General features: G+C 36.8%; 1 protein-coding gene across 6 annotated transcripts in view; it reads right to left on the bottom strand.

Moving 5' to 3' along the window:
• ELF2 (E74 like ETS transcription factor 2) overlaps nucleotides 1-12,990 on the bottom strand; it is a 95,017-nt gene that overhangs the window by 66,918 nt on the left and 15,109 nt on the right. The gene's annotated exons all lie outside the window — the stretch shown is intronic.

Raw genomic sequence — 12,990 nt, 5'->3', positions numbered from 1 at the left:
TAAGACTCTTTCATCTTAAACATAGAAAAGTCCTCCTCCATGACTCTGCATACCCTCCACCTACTATTCTAGTTCCTTCTTTTCTCAGAGACGGTTCTAGAAAAAAAAACATCTATCTTCTGTCTCTACTTCCTAATTCCTCAGGTATTCCTCCTTTTATGGAGGTTTGGCATCCATCACCACCAACTGAAAGTTTTACTCTAAATTCTAATTGTCATTCAAATCCAATGGATACATTTCTGTTTTCATAGGACTTAATGGCTCTGAAGTATTTGATACTATTGATCATTCCATCCTTGAAACTCCATCTGGAATTTATCTTCTCCCTCTCTAGCTACTCTTTTTCAATTCCCTTCTGCAGGCCCACCCCTAATTTTCAAGGGGCTCGGAGCAAGAGTACAAATGGAAGCCTACAGTCCACATGCCTAAATATTTTAAAGTTATAAATCAAGCTAACAAGCTGGTAAATTATTATTCTATCCTCCTATATTCACATAAATATTTCTGTAACAACCTAAAAGGTTGATTTGGAATTCTGATTTGGAATTCTCCCTGATGTTCTACAGGAGCATGAGAATCACTCATTCATATATATATATATATATATATATATATATATATATATATATATATGTATGTGTGTGTACACATACATATATACATACACACACATGTAGACATCCCATCCCACACGTCCAAATTCTGGCCACATGCCTGCAAACAGCTGCAGATTGGTCATCCCTTGGGCCTAAAGAAGCCCATACATGTGTTCAGTCAAGAGAGGAGAGAATCAGGAAAGAAGCTTTTTTTTTTTTTTTTTAAATGATTTGAGTGTTTCTTTCTTTTTTTTTTTTTAATTTTTTTTAAACGTTTATTTATTTTTGAGACAGAGAGAGACAGAGCATGAGCAGGGGAGGGGCAGAGAGAGAGGGAGACACAGAATCTGAAGCAGGCTCCAGGCTCCGAGCAGTCGGCACAGAGCCCAATGCGGGGCTCGAACTCACGGACCGCGAGATCATGACCTGAGCTGAAGTCGGACGCTTAACCGACTGAGACACCCAGGCGCCCCGGAAAGAAGCTTTTGAAGGGCCACATGGGCAGGGAATTCTGGGGTTCAAATACTCAGAGCTTAATCTAGAAATGGGTACCAGACAGACTAGTTCCCTTGCGCGTTCCCCCTCCCCCACCCTTGCCCACCAAATCCTCATTCTACCAGAAGGGTTATAGCTGGACAAAGGCTAGATTTGGACCTCTAAAGCACAGGGCCTGGAGCAGGGTTCCTGCTTGGTGAAGTCAAACAACAGTGTTACTCTATGGTCAGCCCTTACGTGGAGGTGTTTTCAGGATCTCATCCCTAATTTTCTTCTGATTCTTTATACTCTTTCTTACTACCTCATACACTGCTATGGCTTCACGAAAATCTCTCTTCCAATCTAACCTATTTTATGGGCTCCAGTTGTCTACTAGACACTTCCTTGCCTCTACTTCTTTGTGAAATTAAGTAGCATATAAATAAACAGTAAGCATCTGTTCCAGGATATCCCAGGCACTCCATTAATTGATTCAGTCGTTCAGTAAATACTGAGCACCTGTTATATTATCAGTTTTCAGGGCTAGAGGTGTAGCGGTGAATAAAGGAAAAGTCCTCATTCTTATGGGTCTTAAATTCCAGCAGGAAAAGATGAAAATAAACAAAATATGTTTAGCATACACATAGATAGTGATAAAGGCTAAGGAGACAAATGAACCAAAGAGAAAGAATATTCAGCAGGGAAGAGAACTATAATTCCAAGTTAGGTGGTCAAAAAAGAATTCACTAGAAAACTGACATGAATAAAGACCTGAAAGTAGGAAGTAAGCTGTGACAATGACTGGGGGAAGAGTCCTGTAGTTGAAGGAAAGGGAAATGCAGTATCTTCAGGGGGGAGTATGCCTCACTAGTTCAAGGAGGCCAATATGGCTAGAGTGAAATGAGCAAGAGGAAGAAAGAACAGAAGATGACAGAGAGTTAAGGGGAGGGGGCCATGTAGGCCCTCTTTGAGGACTGTGACTTTTTCTCCAGGGAGAAGGAGAGTTTTATACAGAGAGATGACTTATTACAAGAATCATTAAGAAGCTGGGTTGATTGCCATTTGCAACTACATGGATGGAACTGGAGGGTATTATGCTAAGTGAAATTAGTCAGAGAAAGACAAAAATCATATGACTTCGCTCATATGAGGACTTTAAGAGGCAAAACAGATGAACATAAGGGAAGGAAAACAAAAATAATATAAAAACAGGGAGGGGGACAAAACAGAAGAGACTCATAAATATGGAGAACAAACTGAGGGTTACGGGAGGGGTTGTGGGAGGAGGGATGGGATAAATGGGTAAGGGGCACTAAGGAATCTACTCCTGAAGATATGCTAACTAATTTGGATGTAAATTTAAAAAAAGAAAAAAGAAAATTAAAAAAAAAAAAAAAGAAGCTGGGTTGAGAACAGACAAGGGGACAAGGGCAGAAACAGGGAGATCAGTTAGGAAGCTACTATAATACTTAGGTGAGAAATGATAGTGGTTAGGACCAAAGTGGTAGGTTCTGGAGAGAGTGAAAAGTGGCCAACTGTTGGATATATTCTGAAGGTAAATGGACAAGATTTAATAGCAATTTGGATGTGGATGTGAGATAAAGAATCAAGAATGAATCCAAAGATAGCAGTCAGAGTACACAGGAATAGCCATTAAATGGGATAGGGAAAAGTGCAGCAGGAGAAGTATATGTCCCAAACTAAACACGTTTTCCTGACAGAGGAAACTGTGCTTAGCTAAGTAAGCTACCCTAACGCCCACACAAACAATCTAACATGAAGAGTGCCTGAAGTTCAGAGTTCCTGAAAAACAGAGTTCCATCAACACTATCATAGTTTCTCACTCTTCACCCCATTTCTATAATCTCATATCCTCTGCCATAGCTGAGGTCTTATTATCATTTCTCTGTATTGTTTTAATGGCCTCAGAATTTGCCTCCTCATCTCTAATTTTCCCACCCTTCAACTCCATCTACTGCAATATCAGGATGATCCAAGATGGAATAATGTTAAGCCCCTCTCAAAATTCTTCAATGGTTTCTCATCACGGGAGAAACTCTCAGCCTCTTTGTAAACATCCTAATTTAATAGGAACAAGCAAGGGGTATAGGTCTATTTCTCGGAAGTTATGAAATGTTCATTCTGATATGCTCAGGTATGAAAATCACAAATCTAATCCACACTCACTTGTCCAGTCTCATCTTCCATTTTCTCCCTTTATCTACCCTTAAACCACAATTGTTTATAGTTCTCTATATTCTTCTCTCTCTTTCTGTGAACATCCTTCCTTTTGCTTGCCCATCTGCCAATTCCTAGTTGTCTTACAGGTCTCAAGTTGTAAGTACCCTCATCCTCTCAGGCTCAATATAATTTTTGTTTTAATTTTTAAATATTATTTAAATCCAAGTTAGTTAACATATAATGTAATAATGGTTCCAGGAGTAAATTTAGTGATTCATCACTTACATATAACACCCAGTGCTCATCCTAACAAGTGCCCTCCTTAATGCCCATCACTCATTTAGCCCATCCCCCCACCCAACACCCCTCCAGCAACCCCCAGTTTGTTCTCTGTATTTAAGACTCTCTTACGGTCTACCTCCCTCTCTCTTTTTACCTTATGTTTCCTTCTCTTCCCCTATGTTTATCTGTTTTGTTTCTTAAATTCCACATACGCATGAAATCATGATAGGCTCAATATCATTTTCTAGGACTCTCCTTCCCCATCCACACCATGTGCCTCCTTCACAAAAACATCAGGGAAATAACAGCTTCCAGTAGATCCTTCACTTGCCACCTCCTATCAACTGTATCAAGCCCAACACCTATGCCTTTGTCTCAGTGCCCTCCAAAATCCTGCTCCTCTTTACCTTCCTAGTCTTACTTGGAACTACTTTCCCCCGAAGTAACAAGTTTTAAAAATCTGTGGTTTATATCACCTAACCAGGGCCTTTCATACAGTAGATACACAGTAAAGATGTGATGAATACAAGGATAAACAAACACGTTCCAATGAAACAAGTATCTTCACTGTTCACATACCATGCTCATCCCCATCCCTATCCCTCTGCTAGTGCTCTTCTCTTACCAAGAAGGTCCTCTTCTTTGGTTATTCAAATTCCACCTATTCCTCAAGGACAACTTTTTCCCTACAACTGAGTAACCTCTTTCTTATCTCTTACTACACCAGTTCTTTCAATACAGAAACAATTACAATCACGTAAATGCCATTAAAGAAACTACAAAGTATAGTGGAAACATTAAAAAAAAAAAAAAAAATCCAAGTCGACCTCGGAGAGTTCTGGAGAGACTTCAGAAAGGAACCACCATTTGCTCTGATACTTTAAGCCAGATAGATATTGGCACAGCAATAAGAAGAGAAAGAACTTTGAATAATAAATGCTAGTCTCAGGATTGAAAAGAAACTGTGAAAAATGATAAAAACTTAAGTATCACTCAGGAAATCTCTGCTCAGACTATAATTTAGTTCCTTAGAGTACAAACCACACTCTCATCAAAAAATTGTTTAAGTGTATGACTTCATATAAAGTACAAAAACAAGGAACACTCCAACTATAATATTAGAAATAGGATATTATATTACAACAGGCTAGTATAATATACAAAGAATGCTTAAAATAGAGGAATAAAGGACCAAAAAAAAACAAAGAAAAAATAAAGAAAACACATAAATATACAATTTACAAAAACACATATAAAGATGGCCTTTAGGGGCGCCTGGGTGGCTCAGTTGGTTGAGCGTCCCACTCGGTTTTGGCTCAGGTCATGATCTCATGGTTCAGGAGATCAAGCCCCCGTCAAGCTCTGGGCTGACAGCATGGATCCTGCTTGGGATTCTCTCTTTCCCTCTCTTTCTGCCCCTCCCCCACTCACACTCTCACTCTCATTCTCTCTCAAAATAAATAAACTTAAAAAATTCTATTAAAGATTTTTATACAATCTACATTAACATACACATGAGTAAATGTGATGTGAATTCTTGTTAAGGTTCCAGTTTTCATGTTGAATTATGGATTCTTGTGTGTTTCATAAACAAAAAGTTATGCTTGGGCTAATTATTTAAGTATGTCATGGATCAAGGACTATGATTCATATGATTTTATATAACTGGGGTCCAAGGAAGGGGGTTTAAAACCATATTAATTTTATTAGTTTCCCATCCAAAGTGTGAAAAACTCAACTGGTTCCCTTTAAATATGTCATGCAATTTGAAAAAATCCTCTAATCCTCTGGCAAATTCTCTTTTTTTCATTTTAACAGGCTATGTTAATTGCTTCTGATCTAATTGCTTTTTTTAATGTTTATTTATTTACTTTGAGAGAGAAGGAGAGCGAGTGTGCATGCGCATACATGTGAGCGGGAAGAGGGGCAGAGAGAGAGAAGAGAGAGAATCCCAAGCACAGTGCAGGGCTCAAACTCACAAACCCTGAGATCATGACCTGAGCTGAAATCAAGAGTCAGAGGCTTAACCCACTGAGCAACCCAGGTGCCCATATTTTCATTCTTTACATGTAGTGTCTGGCACACTATGAACATTGAATGTCAATTTATTATTATGTCTTTGCAGAATCTGTCAGAACTGAATCACATTGCTAAAGCTTCACGTAAGAATAAAGCAGTAGCAGAATAGATGATAATTCCTAAAACCTAATTGTTCCTCATGCAAAACGGGGATGTTCATTTTTATAATTTGTTAAAACAAAAATTAGGGGGCGCCTGGGTGGCTCAGTCAGTTGAGTATCCAACTCTTGGTTTTGGCTCAGGTTATGATCTCACAGTTCCTGAGTCTGAACCCCGTGTCAGGCTCTGCTCTGAAAGTGGGGAACCTGCTTGCAATTCTCTCTTACCCTCTCTCTCTGCCCCTCCTTGGCTTGCTCTCTCTCTTAAAATAAAGAAATTAACTTTAAAAAACAAAACAAAAAAAAATAGTACAGCATTTTTTTTTTTTTTAGTACAACATTTTAAAGGGATAAAAAGTAGGGGCACCTGCATGGCTCAGTTGGAAGAGCATGCAACTCTTGGCCTTGGGGTTGTGAGTTTGAGCACCATGTTGTGTATAGAGATTACTTAAAAACAAACAAACTCTTAAAAATAAAGGGATAAAAAATAAACTAATGAATCTTTTAAAAATATTCCCTTGTGAAAATGGGAATGAGATCATTTTGAGGGAACTAAGTCTAAGGAGTATACAGTTTAGAAATATTCGGGCCCATAAGTCAGAACCAGAAATAATTTTGGCAGCAACAGTTCATGTCATGGGACCTACTTTAGGGCAAGGTGATTGATCCAGATATTTAAAATTGGATGTTAGAAATTTATAGGATAAAAGATTGCAGAAAAGCCCTTTTAATCTGGAAGAGATCTTAGCACTCATTTTACAGAAGAAAAAACACACGGAAGACGCTAATTGAAAAATCCAGTGAAATAACTTGCCAACCATAAAAGCAGTTTTGCATTTCAAGAGTCCCACACCATGGATAACAGTATCTTAACATCCTCATTTACTCATGACCCTGACATTGTTATCCAATTAAGATATATGTTCTTAATCTTATAGATTCTCATGTGAAATATATATGAATGATATATAGATAAGGAGTGAATTTAGATAATCTGTGACTTCATCTAAATTCCATATAAGATATTTTGATGTTTTTCTTACAAGCATGTTTTGTTAGTTTCTCCAACAAAATAATTACAATGGCCAGATTCCTGGATATAACCTAATTAAAGTTAACTTGTTCAACCTATTTTATGATGATTAAAATCTAACAGAGAAGTATCATCTAAAAACACTCTGAATACAGATATATTAATAAAAAAAATAAACATACTCTGAATAATCAAACTTCACAGTTATTTAAAGAATTGATGAGTAAAGAGACAAGACAAAATCAACCTGACTTAGCTGCCTACAGTCACCACTGGAGATAAAAAAAAATGATATTGCTGCCTAGCTATACTCCTTTAATATTATTATCCTCCTAATCTCTGTTACCATTTTGCATAATGCTCAAATTCTAGGGCAGCAATAATAAGGGTCAGAATAAGTATACGAAGGAAGCACATTTTACAATCCAACCTATCTTGAGGCTGAAGATAAGCAACAAAGATCTGATTATTTATCAATAACCTTAAATTTATATGACTATTCATTCCCAGATTTACTTCATGAACTATTTGTAAGAAATAGTAAGTTGTGGGAATAAATGTGTTTAGCCAATTTCCAAATCAAGTAAGAACCAGAAAAAAGGACAGGTACTAGGAGGTTTAGTTAGGGAAAAAGTAACAATCAAAGTCATGGCTTATGTCCTGACTTTGCTCAGATGTTTGAAAAGTCTCAAGTCTGGTCACAATAGCCCCCTGTATATCAAAAAGAGATACATAAAAGTCTTAAAAGACTTGTTTCAGGGGCACCTGGGTGGCTCAGTCAGTTAAGCCTCCGACTTCGGCTAAGGTCATGATCTCACGGTTCGTGAGTTCGAGCCCCACGTCGGCCTTTGTGCAAAGAAAGCCTAAAATCTAGTTAGGTTCTATTCCAGAAAGCAAAAAAAGGAATTTTCCTTTTTTAAGGAGGGACAAATTGCCAGCCTAGCAACTGCGATCCTAACTTAGTGCAAATAATTCTAAAACCTTAGCCAACTTCTGCACTTTCATGATTTAAAAAGGAAATAAAACTGCCTTATACAAGAATCTTTTTAATATTCTGATTTGATAGGATATGAATCCATTAAAGTGAATTTATCCTGGACGAAAGTCAACAACTAGCTTAGTTTAGGGTACTTTTTCCTTCATTTTCCAAACAATAATGGGATAATTACAGGTAACATTCATACAGCACTTACGTCATGCCAGGCATTATTTTAAATTCATTATATTATTAATTGATTTAATCGATACAATCCTACAAAACAGGTATTATCAGTCCCATTTTATATTGGGGAAGACTTGAGACATGAGGAAATTCAAATAACTTATCCAAGGTCAAGCAACAGGCAAGTGAGTCACAATATCAACCTAAGTAGTAGGGCTCCAGAATCTTAAGTTTTTCTGCCTTATGATTATACAAGTATTTTTGGTTTTGTTTTACTAAAACTATGCAAGAATCACAGAGCATCTTTCCCACCCCTCCCTGGGAGATTTTTCTATCTACTTTCTTAATTGGCTTATAACATGGGCTAATTAAAAGGCTTAAAACACGTTAAGTGGATGTTACACATATCTTGTCTACATAAGTATATTTTTTTTTCTCTTTTCCAAAAAAGCAGGGGCAGGGGGGAGGTCAGGAAGATGAATTCTTTAACTCATAAATCCTCTCATATAAATTCTATAGGCCTTAGGGAGAAAGTGACAGCATTAGAAATTTTTTCTACTTTGCTCTCTTCAGGGTTGAGTTTGTTTTTAGAAAGAAATGTTGGCCTGGAATTCTGAATCATCAGCAAACAAAGATTCTCAGATATAAGCCTTATATGCTGATTCAAGTTTACCCATATTTCAAGTAAAAGAACCTGGAACCAAAGTATAAACATTTTCGTAATGCTAAATAAAAAGGCCCCTGCAAGGGCACCTGGCTGGCTCAGCAGGTGGAGCATGTGACTCTTGATCTCAGGGTTATAAATTTGAGCCCCATGCTGGGTGTAGAGATTATTTAAAAATAAAAATTTATAAATCAATCAATAAGCTCCCTGCAGAAGCAACTAGGGGAAAAAGTACACCTACTCTCACTTTGAGGCCTAAACTATTTACAAGGTTACCTAATTATGCTAAGGTTTACAGCTCCCTCCTCAGGGCCTGGAACATGGGTACATATGGGCCTATAGGATGCATAATGAATGGATGTATGAACAAATGCATGCTTATTTTTATTTGAAGGACTAAATATCATCTCTTCCATTGTACCTAGGACTCTAATCACCAAGCAAAGGTAAATACACTTCGTCCCCAGAGGTTAAAACACAAATCTTCAGATTCTGCAGAGCAGAATTTCTTTTAGTCTTGCAGAGGTATATCAGGAGTCTCACAGATCTCAGCATATAGTTGTATTCATGGATATACTAAATACACCAACGTACATATGCAATGTTTCTGTCCAGAGAAGCCCATCAGAGACTCAGCACCCAAAGTTTTATTGAGGGCTGCTCACATGGGCACCCTCTACCTCAGGTATACTCAAATTCTAGACCCCTAGGAGGAAAGCAGATGTTCAACATAAACCATATTGTTTGCACAAACAGTCTAGGCACAGTGAATCATCCTTATCAGTTACTGGAAACACTCTGAGAGTCAAGTTCCCAGATGTCAGCTATGAGCCAACCTTGCAAACAGACCTTTCTAAGGAGAGTAGTCTCAGACCTGCTATGTTAAAGTTATTTAACTCCTTAAAGTCTCAGACTCATCTGTAAAAAGGAAAAAAAATAACAGAAACTATTTCACGGCTAACATGATTATTACAGTGGTATTAGTCTCCAGTATGATGGCAAGACTTCATAAAGATCACTTGATAATGATGAGGAGGACTACAGAAAGTTATAGTAATGTAAAACTTCAACTTAAAACTTAATCTTTAACCCAGCAGCAACTTTTAGAGGAGGATAAAAACCATAATGATCTGGAATGAAGAGGACATAAACCCCACTTTTCTCCTGTAAAAGATATGGGAGGATTATTTTATCATTATAGAATGATATTATGATTGAGTTTAAATGCTTGGATAGGACATAGAATAGCATCTCCACTTCCAAAAATTAAGTAAAAATTCATGAAGGTAGAGTTCCTGGAACATTTTCAACTCATCCAGATTATGAAATAAAACATGAGCTTGCCCTGGAAGTTTACTTAAGCACACTATTAGAGAACGAAAAAGAAAGAGGAAATAATTCACTAATCCTTTTAAAATGAATATACTTTCTATTTCTTACTAATTATCACCTAAAATTAAGATAATCATTAAATTTAGATTTAGAATGGTATATGTTAACATAGAATTGAGATTTATAAGGAAAACCTATTTTTTAATTCATGTATCTAAATGGTATCCACTGCAAGATTATATATAACATTACTCAAATCGGGCAGTTTGTTCATGAAAACATTGAAACTTTGGCCTTCAAGTATAGATAAGAATCCAAAAGATTCTGAGGTTTAATATTTATTCTGAAATCACTATATTATTTGCTTGTTTTATCCCCAATTCATGAATTTAACTTTTTTCTTACATTTTTAATTATTTTTTAATGTTCAGTTTTCAGAAAGAGAGAGACAGACAGAGCATGAGCAGGAGAGGGGCAGAGAGAGAGGGAGACACAGAATCTGAAGCAGACTTCAGGCTCTGAGCTGTCAGCACAGAGCCTGAAGCAGGGACTCAAACCCATGAACCGCAAGATCATGACCTGAGCCAGTGTCCAACACTCAACTGGCTGAGACGCCCAGGCATCCCTTGTCTTACATTATTTACAAAGTTTAACCCTATGTTAAACTTTCCACAATGTTCCTCTACCACAATGTTCCTCTACGTTTTCTTATTATCGCTAATTATGGCTAAGTAGAAAACTATAGACCATTATAAATTACTGGATTAGAGAAATTTTTTGGTTCTGTTCTTTGGCCAAATTTATAATCCCCAAAATAATGCAAATTAACATATGCTAACTTGGGAACCAAAACAAATTAGCTTTATTCTATTTTATTTTTTAATTTTTTAGTGCTTACTTATTTTTGAGAGAGAGAGAGACAGAGCGTGAGTGGAGGAGCACAGAGAGAAGGAGACAAAGAGTCCAAAGCAGGCTCCAGGCTCTGAGCTGTCAGCACAGAGCCCCACGTGGGGCTTGAACCCACAAACTGCGAGATCATGACCTGAGCCGAAGTGTGACGCTCAACCAACTGAGCCACCCAGGCACCCCCACTTTATTCTATTTTAAATGAATCATATCAAGGATACTAAAGAATGTTTTTTAATTGTCCGGATTTTATCCTGTCCCAAGTCATCTTTTTGTCACCTCCCTATAATGAAGTAAAAGGTGAAGGTATTTTCTTACATGCTTATTGCAAATCTTTCTACCCACCTTACCAACACAAACTAGAATAAAAGCTCCATTAGAGCTGAGCCATAGCTATTTTAATCAGCATTGCATATATATCTCTCAGAAATAGTGCGTAGCACATAATAGACAACAATTTTAACTCCCAACTCAACTTTTCTTGTTCTTGGCTTCCTTTTTCTATTTTACTATCTCTAATACATACACATATGTGCCCTTTGTTAAGCCACTTTAAATCATTTTGGGAAAAAAGTGAGCACCTTTTAACAACTATATATACAATACTGAATATAGTCAGAGTAAGTGGATAGTGATTAAAGGGGCAAAGAAATAAACATTCAGATACACACTATAAGTCAATATTAACACAAAATTAGAGTAACTTAAAAATGCCTTCCAAATTATGGCATATCTGAGTTTTTTTAATATAGTTAGCTTATTTGAAATATATTTTCAATACATTTTCAATACAGTAAAACCTTGGTTTGGAGCATAATTCATTCCGGAAACATGCTTGTAATCCAAAGCACTTGTATACCAAAGCAAATTTCCCATAAGAAATAATGGAAATTCAGAGGATTCGTTCCATAACCCAAAACTATTCATATAAAAATGATGATGATACTGTAATATAAAACAATAAAGAAAACACAAAACATAAAAAAAATAATAAACAGATTAACCTGCACTTACCCTTGAAAATCTTTGTGGCTGGTGCAAGGGAGACAAGAGAGGAGGGCTACTGTGTAGGACAACTTTCACTGCTATCACTAATGGAATCACTGCTATCTATTGGCTCAGTGGAATCTTTTTCTGCATGGGGGCCATTGTATACACTCACATGGATGTTGACTACGGTGCAGTATTAATAAACCCTGGTCATACACTGTATTTAATGTAACTGGCAATAAGGCAGCAGAGGACAGGTTCTTTATCTGCAGGCAGCCTGACCTAGAAGGAAGCAAAGCACTCCCAAGCTTACTCTTGTATGGGAAAGCAAAGGACTGTCCATAGGTGCTTTGAAATGACAAAAAAATACACTAGTGCCAGTTGTGGGCACCTTCCAACATTCTGAAAAATCACTGATTTCTACCAAACACCATGGCCTGAGACTGAAGCATCTGAACATGGCAGACAATCACCCACAATTCTGCAGTGAGAGAGAGAGAGAGAGAGCAAGCAAGGGAGGGACACAGAGAGAGAGAGAGAGAGAAAGAGAGAGAGAAGAAACATTGGCTCAGTTGTGATCACGTGATATTCGGCGTCCCGTACTACTCCTATTGCAAGACATCGCTTCTTTATCAAGTTAAAATTTATCAGAAACATTTGTTCATCTTGCAGAACACTCGCAGAACAAGTTACTCACAATCCAAAGTTTTACTGTACTAAAAATGTATATCTTAAATATTACAGAAAAGTGCATTTTAAATATCAAAAAATACATGACAATTATAACGGGAAATATTAGAGATATTGAAAGTTACTATTCACTTTATAAAAACTATAGCTCACTTTTTTTTTAATAACCAATAGTGGTACTTTGAAGAGGTAGTTTATCTTCAAAAATGTCATTCACATAAAACTTTGGAGGACTATACTCCACACTGTTTAATCTGAAGTAATTTGAGGTCATAATTATTTTGTGTTAATATTAGTTCGCCAAACAAAAATAATTGACTGTTTTTGCTAGTGAAGTAGGGGGGGAAAGTTATATACCGAATTATTTAGAAAGTCAGTCATCAAACAACTAACTACATCATGTTATCTGTATATTTTTTGCCTATAATTATGAACAGTTGAAAGTCTAATTTTATAATACTAACATGAATTAATTAAAATTGTTATCATAAGAATGCCTGCCA

The sequence above is a fragment of the Puma concolor genome, chromosome B1 (genome assembly GCF_028749965.1).
Source record: "Puma concolor isolate L17-30 chromosome B1, mPumCon1.1.hap2, whole genome shotgun sequence".
NCBI classification, from domain to species: Eukaryota; Metazoa; Chordata; class Mammalia; order Carnivora; family Felidae; genus Puma; species Puma concolor.
The sequence above is the reverse complement of the archived record's forward strand: the minus strand, read 5'-3'. Positions and strand labels throughout refer to the sequence as shown.